We start from the raw sequence: 12,989 nt of genomic DNA, 5'->3' as shown, positions 1-12,989 counted from the left end.
TGGATCAAAAGAAGAACAAATAATTCAGTATTAGATGAAATAAAACTGAAAAGGTGCTCATTGGAAGCACTAATAAAGAAGCTAAAGCTTAAATATTTTGTACACATATTGCAGAGTCATTGGGGAAGATTGTGATGCCTGGAAAAACAAGGACAATTTTGAAAAAGATTGACAGACAAAATACCTAAAGTATTAGATAAACGGCACAAGCATGAGCTTTTAATAACTCAAAGAAGTGGTTATGACAGACAATTCTAATGAAATAATATCCCACTGGATCACTAAGATTTGTAAGCAACCTAATGACTGAATAACAACCACCACCACCACAACACAACCTGTCTGTTTTAGATTCAATTTCAGCTTGTTTTTTATCATCCAGCTCATTATTTAGCAACGCTTATAGGTACTAATTGCTCCCTTGGGGTTAGAGGGTATGGAACATCAGCATACTGATGGCATTCCATTTCAGATCTCTGAATGACCTCCCCCAGCAGGTTCAGGTAGACTTAAACACTGATGAGGATTAGATTCTTGTGGGACACCATAGATGAACAACCTAGATATTAAACAGTAGTTCTTCAGCATCACCTTCTGGATACAGCCCAACTGAAAGAAGTGGAAGCACAACAAAACAGTGCACCTAAGGTCATCTCTGATAGACACCATGGCTGATAAAAGGCCATCATGGTTGATAGTATTGAAAGCCACCATGAGGTTTAGAAGAACTAATAGGGTTACATTTTCTCTATCTGGTTTCCAACATTCACTAAAGCAAGGGCTTCCATAGCATCATGAATAGATGAACCAGGAAGTTCAATCTTTAACTAGCTCTACAGAGGTTAATAGCAGATGCCAGTCCAAGACTAAGTAGAGAATAATGTTTATGATACCAGAGTTAAAAAGAGCTCCCCCTCATTCAGAACACTAGCTCTAGCTAAACAACTACCTAATTCAGTGTATGCACCTTACTGTGTGTGGGACAAAGTACCAGTCAGCGCAAATCCATGATTCTCATGAGAAATGTGGCCAAGCTCAGAATGGGCTTTTTAACTCCCAAAGGACAAGATTGGGTAGTCTACCTATCACCATTCTGACTAGCTCAGGAAGACGACAATTGTGTAATGAGTGAATTGTACATTAAGGGAATCTTTATATTGTCCCAGCCACAGTAGTATTTAAAGTCAGTACATTAGTTAAAACTTTTGATTAGTGAAATGGCATTGAGCCACGGTGGCACAGCGGTTAGAGTGCAGGACTGCAGGCTATTTGTGCTGACTGCCAGCTGCCTGCAATTTGGCAGTTCAAATCTCACCTGGCTCAAGGTTGACTCAGCCTTCCATCCTTCCGAGATGGGTAAAATAGGGACCCAGATTGTTGGGGGCAATATGCTAACTCTGTGAACCGCTTAGAAAGGGCTATAAAGCACTGTAGAATAGAATAGAATAGAATAGAATTTTTATTGGCCAAGTGTGATTGGACACACAAGGAATTTGTCTTGGTGCATATGCTCTCAAGTGTACATAAAAGAAAAGATATGTTCATCAAGGTACAACATTTACAAAACAATTGATGGTCAATATATCAATATAAATCATAAGGATTGCCAGCAACAAAGTTACAGTCATACAGTCATAAGTGGAAAGAGATTGGTGACGGGAACTATGAGAAGATTAATAGTAGTGCAGATTTAGCAAATAGTTTGACAGTGTTGAGGGAATTATTTGTTTAGCAGAGTGATGGCCTTTGGGAAAAAACTGTTCTTGTGTCTAGTTGTTCTGTTGCGCAGTGCTCTATAGCGTCGTTTTGAGGGTAGGAGTTGAAACAGTTTATGTCTTGGATGTGAGGGATCTGTAAATATTTTCACGGCTCTCTTCTTGATTCGTGCAATATACAGGTCCTCAATGGAAGGCAGGTTGGTAGCAATTATTTTTTCTGCAGTTCTAATTATCTGTAAAGCAGTATATAAGTCTAAGTGCTATTGCTATTGATAAAGACTACAGCCATGCCATTTTTTCCACCTGCCAGACCTAGCTTGCTGTGAACAAAGCACATCTACATACTGCCCTCTCAGTCAGATCTCTGTAATGCATACCAAGTCAGCATTTTCATCCAGGAATAAACCCTGTATAACAGATGTTTTTCACCAGCAACTGATCTGACACTGAAAAACCAAACTTTCGTGCTGTATGACTCACTTCCACTGTCACCTTGATTTCCCTGACAACCAACAGTCAGATTGCAGAGAGTTCATGTGGCAGTGTCATCAACTAAGCATTCCTTCTTCAAAGCAGTTGACACATATTAAAATAAAGGAATGTTTGTGTTAAACAGCAAGCCCTTAAATTATACTAAAAAAATAAATAAATCCTTGGCTTTAAGGAGGATCTCACTCTCGCTGTCTGAGGAAAGCAGCAAGTACAGTTTTAGAGGAGTGACAAATGCCTAAAATAGATGATCTCTTTTTGTATTTAGCTTGGTTAGGCAATATTTCATATAATACCCTACAAAAGAATGTAATACCAAAGCAAAAGAAGAATTAAATGCCTCTAAACCTAGAATAGATATCTTCCTTCAATTGCTACCATGAATTCTTTTACTGTAAAGGATCTGGAGGCCTGCACCACTGCATTGTGTTGCAAGAGAAAGCATGGTCAAATATTTGCATTTGCTGCAGCAAGACAAATGCTGGGTCTGCTTTTGGCAATGGCAAAAGCCATATAAGAAATCAAGATTTCAGGAGCATTTTCCTGCACACACACATACACACACACACACAGAGAGAGAGACAGGAAGAAGTTCCCTAAATTTGGAATTGAGGTTAGGAGGGGGTAATTTCTTTCACTCCCTTGTCATCTCTCCAGTTGCTCATCCATTCTGCCAACTGAATGGCTGGGTTGTATGTTTATGCTCTGCAGTTCCTAAATTGTACTGCCAGTACCTTGAACTTTGGAGAACTAAAATAAAAGGTCAGACAAACTCAGTGACGGGGAGATGTTTACTGAGCATCTGAGACTTTCACCCTCTCCTGGGGACACCAAAACAAGGCATTTCTCGCCTTCTTCTTTGATTTAGCTATCTGTTCTTGTTTAAAGGGATTCAGTGCTTCCATGAACAAAGTGAATTCATCTATTTGTTGATCAATGTTATGCTTGCAAAACAACAAAGGAAATAAAAAATGAACAGATTTTACAAGTGCTATTGATAAAGACAGATGCTACAGAGGATGGGGTGGAATCCCCTCAATAGAATTATATCAGTACTGTTGGGAGAAACATCAGTATTTTAAAGTGAGCATCAGGCGGAACCAGTATGGTGTTAAAGAGATTTTACCAAGCCATTAAAAGTAACAGTGCAGTCTTAAAGCATGTCTATTCAATGTCCTAATTCAATCAAGTTTACTTTCCAGGAAGTATGCTGTGAATTGCAGCCTATATTTAATTAAATCATATTAGAATAAACTAAATATCTCTTTGTCCTCTTAAGCTAATTTTTAATCTTCAAGAATTAATTTCTGAGCATAAAAACAGTGCATTCAAGGCAGTGGTGGGTTTCAAAAGTTTTTACTACCGGTTCTGTGGGAGTGGCTTGGTGGACGTGGTGTGGCTTGGTGGGTGTGGTGTGGTTTGGTGGGCGTGGCATAGGAAGGATACTGTAATATCTCCATTCCCTCCCCAATCCAAGGGAAGGTTATTGCAAAATCCCCATTTCCTCTCGATCAGCTGGGACTCAGGAGGCAGAGGATAGGGATGGGGCCAGTCAGAATTTTTACTACCAGTTCTCCGAATTACTCAAAATTTCTGCTACCGGTTCTCCAGAATTGGTCAGAACCAGCTGTAACCTACCTCTGATTCAAGGCTAAAGCTGTACCTTTAAGAACCCAAAGTTGCTGCAGAAATCAGCACCTTTCCTTGTACCCTCCCTTCCCTCTCAGTAAAAAAAAGGAGAAGAACTTGAGTAAGCTCATCTTCTAGCAACTGCAACCGAAATAATCAACAGAATAAGATACTTGGAATTATGAGTTAGCGACAACTGGAAGGGCCAAAGCCCCCCAATCCTGCAGTAATGCCTAGTAGAATTTTCCTGAATCCTGACATCACGGTAATTTGCCTCTCCTTGCTTTTTTCAGAAGTGATTAATGATATGGAATAGAAGCCAAGGAGTGCACATTGTCAGGGAAATAAAAAGTTGAATAAATCATAAGAGGAAGAGAATAGGGTTATCTTTTAAATGGTATTATAATTCTATATAATAGAAACCAGGGAACCATGAATTCTAGTCCTGCCTTAGTCACAAAGCTGGGTGATCTTGGTTCAATCACTTTCTCTCAGCCCCAGGAAGGAAACAATGGCAAACCTATTCTGACAACCTTGCCAAGAAAACTGAAAGGACTTGTCCAGGCTGTCTCTGAGAATCAGATATGATTGAATGAAAGAAAAAGAAGTATAGTAAACAGATATCTGAACAGGCAGAGGAGGACCTGGATAACGGGAAAGGAGAGCAAATGGGAGAACACACTAACTGTTTTAATTTTCTTAGCATCTGCAACAAACATTAGTGAAAAACTGATATATATATATATATATATATATATATATATATATATATATATATATATATATATATATATATATATATATATATATATATATTTTCGTAGGTTTTCACGGGTATAGGTATGTAGGTCTTGGCATATTCGGGTCTTTTCCTGTGTAAGGTTGAGAGTATCCTGGCAACGTTTCCACAAGGTCTCACTCATCATCTTCAGGCTGGTGCTCTTCTAGGAGCAATGTGTGACCGCAGCTGCATCATTAGCCATTTCAAACCCCTCCAATCCATACATGCAGCAGACTGACACCCACCATGAAGATGCAGCACGACCACGAATGCGAATCCAAACAGCAGTGCAGCTCACCAACTCAAATCTCCCTGCAACTCAGACTAACCTGAGCACAACCAAGCCCCCCCCAAACAGAACACATCCCCATCCAATCAGAGCACAGCCAACCCCACCATCCAATCAGAGCGCAGCCAAACCCCTAACCAATCAGAACACACCTCCACCCAATCAGAACACAGTCAATCTCCCAACCAATCAGTTCAAACCCCCACTAGCAGTTAAAAGGAAGAAACAGCTGCAATCACACATTGCTCCTAGAAGCACGAAGCTGTAAACACCAGCCTGAAGATGACGAATGAGACTTCATCGAAACGTTGCCAAGACACTTCCAATTTTACGTAGGAGAAAACCCGAATAACCAAAGACCTACGTACAAACACCCACAAAAACCTCAGGAATATATATATATCTATATCTATCTCACGTGTATATAAAATGACTTTTTGCAGGACCAGAAATACTTTGTTCAATTACAATATTTTTCCAACAAATGTTTATTTTCAAGAACACATGCTAGTCATACAGAATCAATAAAGGCACTCTGTCAAATGTCACCATAGAAGCATATGACAAGTCATGTGATCTATGGATGGCAGTGATGATAAATATGGAGTGGTGGCATTGAAGATGACAGCTAGAATGAGGAAATAACTAATGCAAATCTAGGCTGCTGAGGGATGAAAGAAAAAAGCAGACAATGTACAAGGTAACAATACACAAACATTTTAATGACTTGTTTTTGATAAGAACGCAAACATAGTGGAATATTCTGTAAAGGCAGTTTTAGGATAACTTGTGCTATTAGATGCTAATTTAAAGATTATCCTTTCAGGGAGGCTTATGATCCAGCCATAATTAAATAAGAAAGTATTAAGTGATGTGAGATCTGTGATTACTTATTTGAACATTGTTCCATACTTACGTTCTACGTTTTATACTTAGGAGATATACACAAGGTTTCCTTTTCCAAATAATCCCCACAAAAACCTCAGGAATATATATATATTTTCATAGGTTTTCATGGGTATAGGTATGTAGGTCTTGGCATATTCGGTCTTTTCCTGTGTAAGGTTGAGAGTATCCTGGCAACGTTTCCACAAGGTCTCACTCATCATCTTCAGGCTGGTGCTCTTCTAGGAGCAATGTGTGACCGCAGCTGCATCATTAGCCATTTCAAACCCCTCCAATCCATACATGCAGCAGACTGACACCCACCATGAAGATGCAGCACGACCACGAACGCGAATCCAAACAGCAGTGCAGCTCACCAACTCAAATCTCCTGCAACTCAGACTAACCTGAGCACAACCAAGCCCCAAACAGAACACATCCCCATCCAATCAGAGCACAGCCAACCCCTAACCAATCAGAACACAGTCAATCTCCCAACCAATCAGAACACACCTCCACCCAATCAGAACACAGTCAATCTCCCAACCAATCAGAACACAGTCAATCTCCCAACCAATCAGAACACAGTCAATCTCCCAACCAATCAGAACACAGTCAATCTCCCAACCAATCAGAACACAGTCAATCTCCCAACCAATCAGAACACAGTCAATCTCCCAACCAATCAGTTCAAACCCCACTAGCAGTTAAAAGGAAGAAACAGCTGCAATCACACATTGCTCCCAGAAGCACGAAGCTGAAGCCTGAAGATGACGAATGAGAGTTCGTCGAAACGTCGCCAAGACACTTCCAATTTTACACGGGAGAAAACCCGAACAACCAAAGACCTACATACAAACACCTGCGAAAACCTCTGAAAACATATATATATATATGTGTGTGTGTGTGTGTGTGTATGTGTGTGTATGTATTTATGTATGTATGTATATATACCAGTATATATATCTCACGTGTATATAAAATGACTTTTTGCAGCACCAGAAATACTTTGTTCAATTACAATATTTTTCCAACAAATGTTTATTTTCAAGAACACATGCTAGTCATACAGAATCAATAAAGGCACTCTGTCAAATGTCACCATAGAAGCATATGACAAGTCATGTGATCTATGGATGGCAGTGATGATAAATATGGAGTGGTGGCATTGAAGATGACAGCTAGAATGAGGAAATAACTAATGCAAATCTAGGCTGCTGAGGGATGAAAGAAAAAAGCAGACAATGTACAAGGTAACAATACACAAACATTTTAATGACTTGTTTTTGATAAGAACGCAAACATAGTGGAATATTCTGTAAAGGCAGTTTTAGGATAACTTATGCCATTAGATGCTAATTTAAAGATTATCCTTTCAGGGAGGCTTATGATCCAGCCATAATTAAATAAGAAAGTATTAAGTGATGTGAGATCTGTGATTACTTATTTGAACATTGTTCCATAACAATGTTTGACTTCAAAATTCGTTCCATACTTACGTTCTACGTTTTTATACTTAGGAGATATACACAAGGTTTCCTTTTCCAAATAATCCCCACAAAAACCTTGTGATACAGGTTGTTCTGAGTAATAATGACTGGTTCCAAGTCACCCAATGAATTTCTGTGGTTGAAGGTAGACATGAATTTGGGGCTGTCTTTTTCTAAATTATAATTCTAGCCATTAGATTACTATGGCTAAATTGATTTTTCACAGTATTTTATCATCATTAAAAATTAACTTCCATTCAATTTTTCTAAGTTGAATAACAATTGATTCCTAAGAACTGTGGTTTAAGTAATTCAAAAATAATAACACATACTTCCAGGATTGTTTGTTTTCTCAATTTCACTTTGATCCCAGTTTGAAGAATTAATATTCTTAAGGACTTTTTGTATTATTTCACTCCACTCCCAGAAAATAATTTCTTGTTAATTGTTTTAATGTTTGCATATACATTCCTAAATTCTATCCAACAGTTTTTTCAAATATGATGGAATTAAAGTTGAGATCATATCAAAGGCAGTTTCAGTCAGGCAGGGAGTGTTTTTACCGAGGATCAAAGATAGACATTTTTCCAGGTCACTGAAACATAGACTTCATGTATTAGCACTTGGACGATTGAGGCAAAACCTCTACTTGTCTAATAGCTAATAACACATAGTCAGAATTGATGTGGTTTTGCCATTAACTTCCCAACCACTTTATTTATGTCATAAGACTAATCAACCTCCTGTGTGCCTTTTCAACACCTTCTAATTTTACAGAGGGCCTCTTCCTTAGAATAACGAAACTGGCCTTTATCAACCTTCTGTGAAATCTCCACATTGTAGCATTCAAAAAATTGAGAACAGGAGAGACGAGGATACGAATCTCTTAATTTCTGAAATCTAGAACTAGGAATAGTAGAAGCCTGAAGGTCTGAACCTAAGCATATCCAATATTGCATACATCATTCATTTTCTCCCAATGAACATTTAATTTTCTGATCATGAATAATAGTTATATTTTTAAAGACACAAATTTATGGCTTATATTTTTTTCTCTATCAGCATGCCTTTGGATGCATTATGCAAAGAACTAGCTCTCTGGAAAATCCTCTACTGTTGGGAAAGGGAGGGAGAAAGAGAAGAGAAGGAGAACCAGCAACAAAGTGGAAGGGCTCAGTTACAATAGTTACCCCCATTGCTAATCCCAGAACCATTCTTAGATAAAAATAATTCAACTTGCAATCTCAGTAAGCTGTAATGCAAGCAAGGTTTCAAAAGGAAGCAGAAAATAACAGTAACAACAACGGTAACTAAGAGGATAAAATAATTAAAACATTTAGACTAGATACTAATGAGTAATTATAGTTACATTAAATACTGTACCTGCAACTTGTCAACACCAAAAGTAATGTAAGATTTAAAGCTGGCTCAAGAAGTCAATACATTATTTATAGACTGAATATATATAATTACACATTACATGGGTTCCTGGGAGTCTGACCTGCTGGCAAATAGTTTAGAGACAAAGCTGTTGCTGCTACAAGTGCAAACTAGAAAAGGTATTACAAGTTCACAGAATATACTGAGTCAGGAAAAACAAGTATTACAGTAACACTATTTCTAAAATTACAGAGCAGCGATCCAAGGGAAAGGAATGAAATAAAACAACAAATGAAAAACCTATACTATGTTTATGCTTTGTGTACTTGGGATGAGCAGAAGTACAAATTTCTCAATCGTAATTTGAAAAGACTGAATCTGCCAAGGTGGCAATCGGTAGTTTCCAGGTTAGAACAGACTATGGTCTGGTTTGGTTTAAAAGTTGTCTTCTGAGTAATCCAATTTCTAAATAAGATTTTAAGTACCCTTATGTGTAGTGTCTTGATGTAAAACTTGATACAACCAGTAAAAAAAAAACAAGGATTGAGAAAAAGCTATTTCTAACCTGGTTTGGAAAGGTTCTCCAAGAATCCATGACATCTTTACAGCACAAATAATAAATTATCGTTATATGATGCTTATAGCCTAAGCAATGTACAAGAGCCCTAACAACCCTTATATGCAAATTCACTTTCCTTAAATTGCACCCTCCAGGTCTATAAAGATTATACTTTCCAGAATTATCAGTCTAGCCATTCTGTGTAGATCTCAACATATCTCAAAGGCAATGATATTGGGAATGGCTGATAAGGGTGGAGTGAGGTGGGACAGTGAATTAAGAAGGACTGAGGTTTCCTCTGAATGGGCAATGGTCAGGCCCAAATGCTTTTTCTGCAGTTTCCTGCATATATCATCGAATTTTGGTGATGTGATTGCTAAAAATCAGTAGAGAATCAAAATGTAGATGGTGAACTTCACATTTTAACATAGGCTTAATAATGAAAGAACAAATAATCCGTAGTCACCAGCCCCCAAACAATGATCCTTGCCTGTTTTGTGACATTAGCAATTTTTGCATCTTCAATACATGTAAAATGTGACCCCATGGGTGCCTTGCCCATTCCTCCTCAGCTTAGAATATTTTCACCTGGAAGCCCAGTTTTCTGTGACAGTTCACTGAGCTGTTTATCTTAGAAGCCTTGCCTTGATGTCACAAGTACCTGCGTGAGAAATGGAAGGTGTGCGTCTCCAGGCATTCCATTTAATGTATTAATCCATGCCAGTCATTGACGTTTGAGGAATAATTGCAGTCACATGAGAGGTTTTGTATCATTTTAAAACCATTTTAAAGCCATCAGATCTGAACAGTCATAGCATTGACACTCAATGGTTCCTTTTATAGTAATAATTAGAAGGAATTCCAAGAGTCACCAAAGTGACAACTGCTAATTTAAGTGTTAATTGGACACCAGGAGAAGATCTCTTAGGCAGAAATGTGATAATATACATAAAAAGAGGTGCATGTGATACCAGCATCTGATTTGTACTAAATAAGTAAAGAAATACAAAGATGGCATTTCACTCATGTTTTAGCCAGTAGTAAACATCTGAAATTAATCAGTAAGGAACACAAATCCTATCACTGCTTCCATCTTCAACAAAAGCTTTCCAGAACAGGAAACTATAATAGTGTTTTATTTTTTTCTATATTATATCAAACTATATACATACATACATACATACATACATAAATATGTACATATACATACATACATACATACATACATACATACATACATACATACATACATATATATATATATATATATATATATATATATATATATATATATATACATACATACATACATACATATATATATATATATATATATATATATATATATATAGGTCTTTGGTTGTTCGGGTTTTCTCCCGTGTAAAATTGGAAGTGTCTTGGCGGCGTTTGACGAAGTCTCATTCGTCATCTTCAGGCTTCAGCTTCGTGCTTCTGGGAGCAATGTGTGATCGCAGCTGTTTCTTCCTTTTAACTGCTAGTGGGGTTTGAACTGATTGGGTGGGAGCTTGGCTGTGCTCTGATTGGATGGGGTTTTCTGTGCTCTGATTGGCTGGGGTGTGTCCTGTGTTGGTGGGGCTTGGTTGTGCTCAGTCTAGTCTGTGCTGCAGGGGATTTGAGCTGGTGAGCTGCATAGCTGTTGTTTGGCTTTGTGGTCGTGCTACATCTTCATACTGGGTGTCAGTCTGCTGCATGAATGGATTGGAGGGGTTTGAAATGGCTAATGTTGCAGCTGCGGTCTGGCTTCTGGTCCTTGGTCGTGCTTCATGATCAGTGTGGGTTTGGGTCTGCTTTCTGGGTGGATGTGCGGTGGTGACATCCTGTGTGGACCTTGTGAGTGTGGGTCTGGTGTCAAACAACAGCTATGCGTGTGGGTCTGGTGTCAAACAACAGCTATGCAGCTCACCAGCTCAAATCCCCCTGCAGCACAGACTAGACTGAGCACAACCAAGCCCCCACCAACACAGGACACACCCCCAGCCAATCAGAGCACAGAAAAACCCCCATCCAATCAGAGCACAGCCAAGCTCCCACCCAATCAGTTCAAACCCCCACTAGCAGTTAAAAGGAAGAAACAGCTGCGATCACACATTGCTCCCAGAAGCACGAAGCTGAAGCCTGAAGATGACGAATGAGACTTCGTCGAAACGTCGCCAAGACACTTCCAATTTTACACGGGAGAAAACCCGAACAACCAAAGACCTATATATATATATATATATAAAATACACACACACACACACACACAGAGAAATATACACTACACACACATATGTATTGGCCATCAGACCTAGTACTTTTACTATTTTATAATAGTCAAAATTTGCTGTTTCTGTAATGAGAGTAGTATCCTGTATATAATCAGAAGCATTTATTTTTAAATACAGCTTACTTCCTATTAAGTGTAAGACTACAGCCTAAATTTTCTGGGGTTATTTGGAAGCAGCAAGTTTCAAATAGGCATGCTTATGACTAGGCTGTGAGCCATACATCACTCAACCTTTTCTGAAAAAGAATCAACATATTAATGTTTCCTTTGAATGTTTTAACAGTACAATCCTAGATACATCAATTTAAAAATAATTCCCACTACTTCAATAGAACTTAATTCTCAAGGGTATTTTATTTTACTTTGTATCTTGCCTTTTTATCCTGGCTAACAATTAAATTGTTAATTCGATTTAATTTAATTTAATTCAATTTTAACTTAAATGATTAAAACTGTTAAAATATTTTTCTAAAAAGCAATACTAATGGGCAGTAAAACAATTTAGTAGATAAAAGCCTGGTGAAAAAGATGCATCGTAAAAAAATTTTCTAAATGCTAAAATGAGCACCAAATATAGTTCCAAAGACCTGAATAATTTAGGAGTAACACTGAAGTGTCAGAAAAATAGACATGTGCAGATAGGCAATCCTCAAAAGGGACTTTATAATGTTCCCAATGGAAGTATGGTAAATAGTTAAGTCCCAAGCAATTTAGGGCTCTATAACATTCAACATGCTTGAAAAGTAATGCAGATTTTTCAAGACAGGTATTAATATTGTCCATTACAATAAACGCACTAACACTACAATATTACCCCTTAAATCTTGCATGGTTAGCAGGCAATCTCTTGTATTTTGCATCAACTGCAGCTTTTAGAATTATCCCACAAAATAGGTATAGTGTGTGATATTCAAGGTAGAATACAATCAAGATGTCACCAGTATGGTCACAACTCACGCAGCAGATGTGCAAAAACTAGGTATAGGATTGCAAAATGGAGTGTCTAAGCATTCAATAGCTATATTGGTCATCATACATTCTTCTCAAGCCCACCACCTGCATGTTCTTAGGGCAAGCACATGGATGTGACACTCAGCATATCAAACTTGGATCTGCTTGGGGAATTAAGTTTATTACAGCTGTAAGCCAATTTTCTGCAGTATATTGTATCTAGAGAACTCTGCCTGAGGTTACCGCATCTGTTGTGGTACTAACCAAGGTATATGCTCTATTTATTCATTTTTTTTAGCACACTGGCTAAGATTAAAATAGAGATGTTAAATTTCAGGTTTGATAGTTTTTCTTGGGATATTATTGCCTTAAAATTATTGTTAGTTTCCCTGAAAGTTTTAGTCTTACTGCACATAAACAATCAGATTACTTAAATTGCAATCAAATACAACTGAAAGGCAATCATTTGGGAAAGGCAGCTGCACTCAGAAAAGAGTAAAAAACCCAGTAAATTAAAGGTGGGTTCTTAGT

The sequence above is a fragment of the Ahaetulla prasina genome, chromosome 1, assembly GCF_028640845.1.
Source record: "Ahaetulla prasina isolate Xishuangbanna chromosome 1, ASM2864084v1, whole genome shotgun sequence".
In the NCBI taxonomy this organism is placed as follows: domain Eukaryota; kingdom Metazoa; phylum Chordata; class Lepidosauria; order Squamata; family Colubridae; genus Ahaetulla; species Ahaetulla prasina.
Note: the sequence above shows the minus strand (reverse complement) of the source record.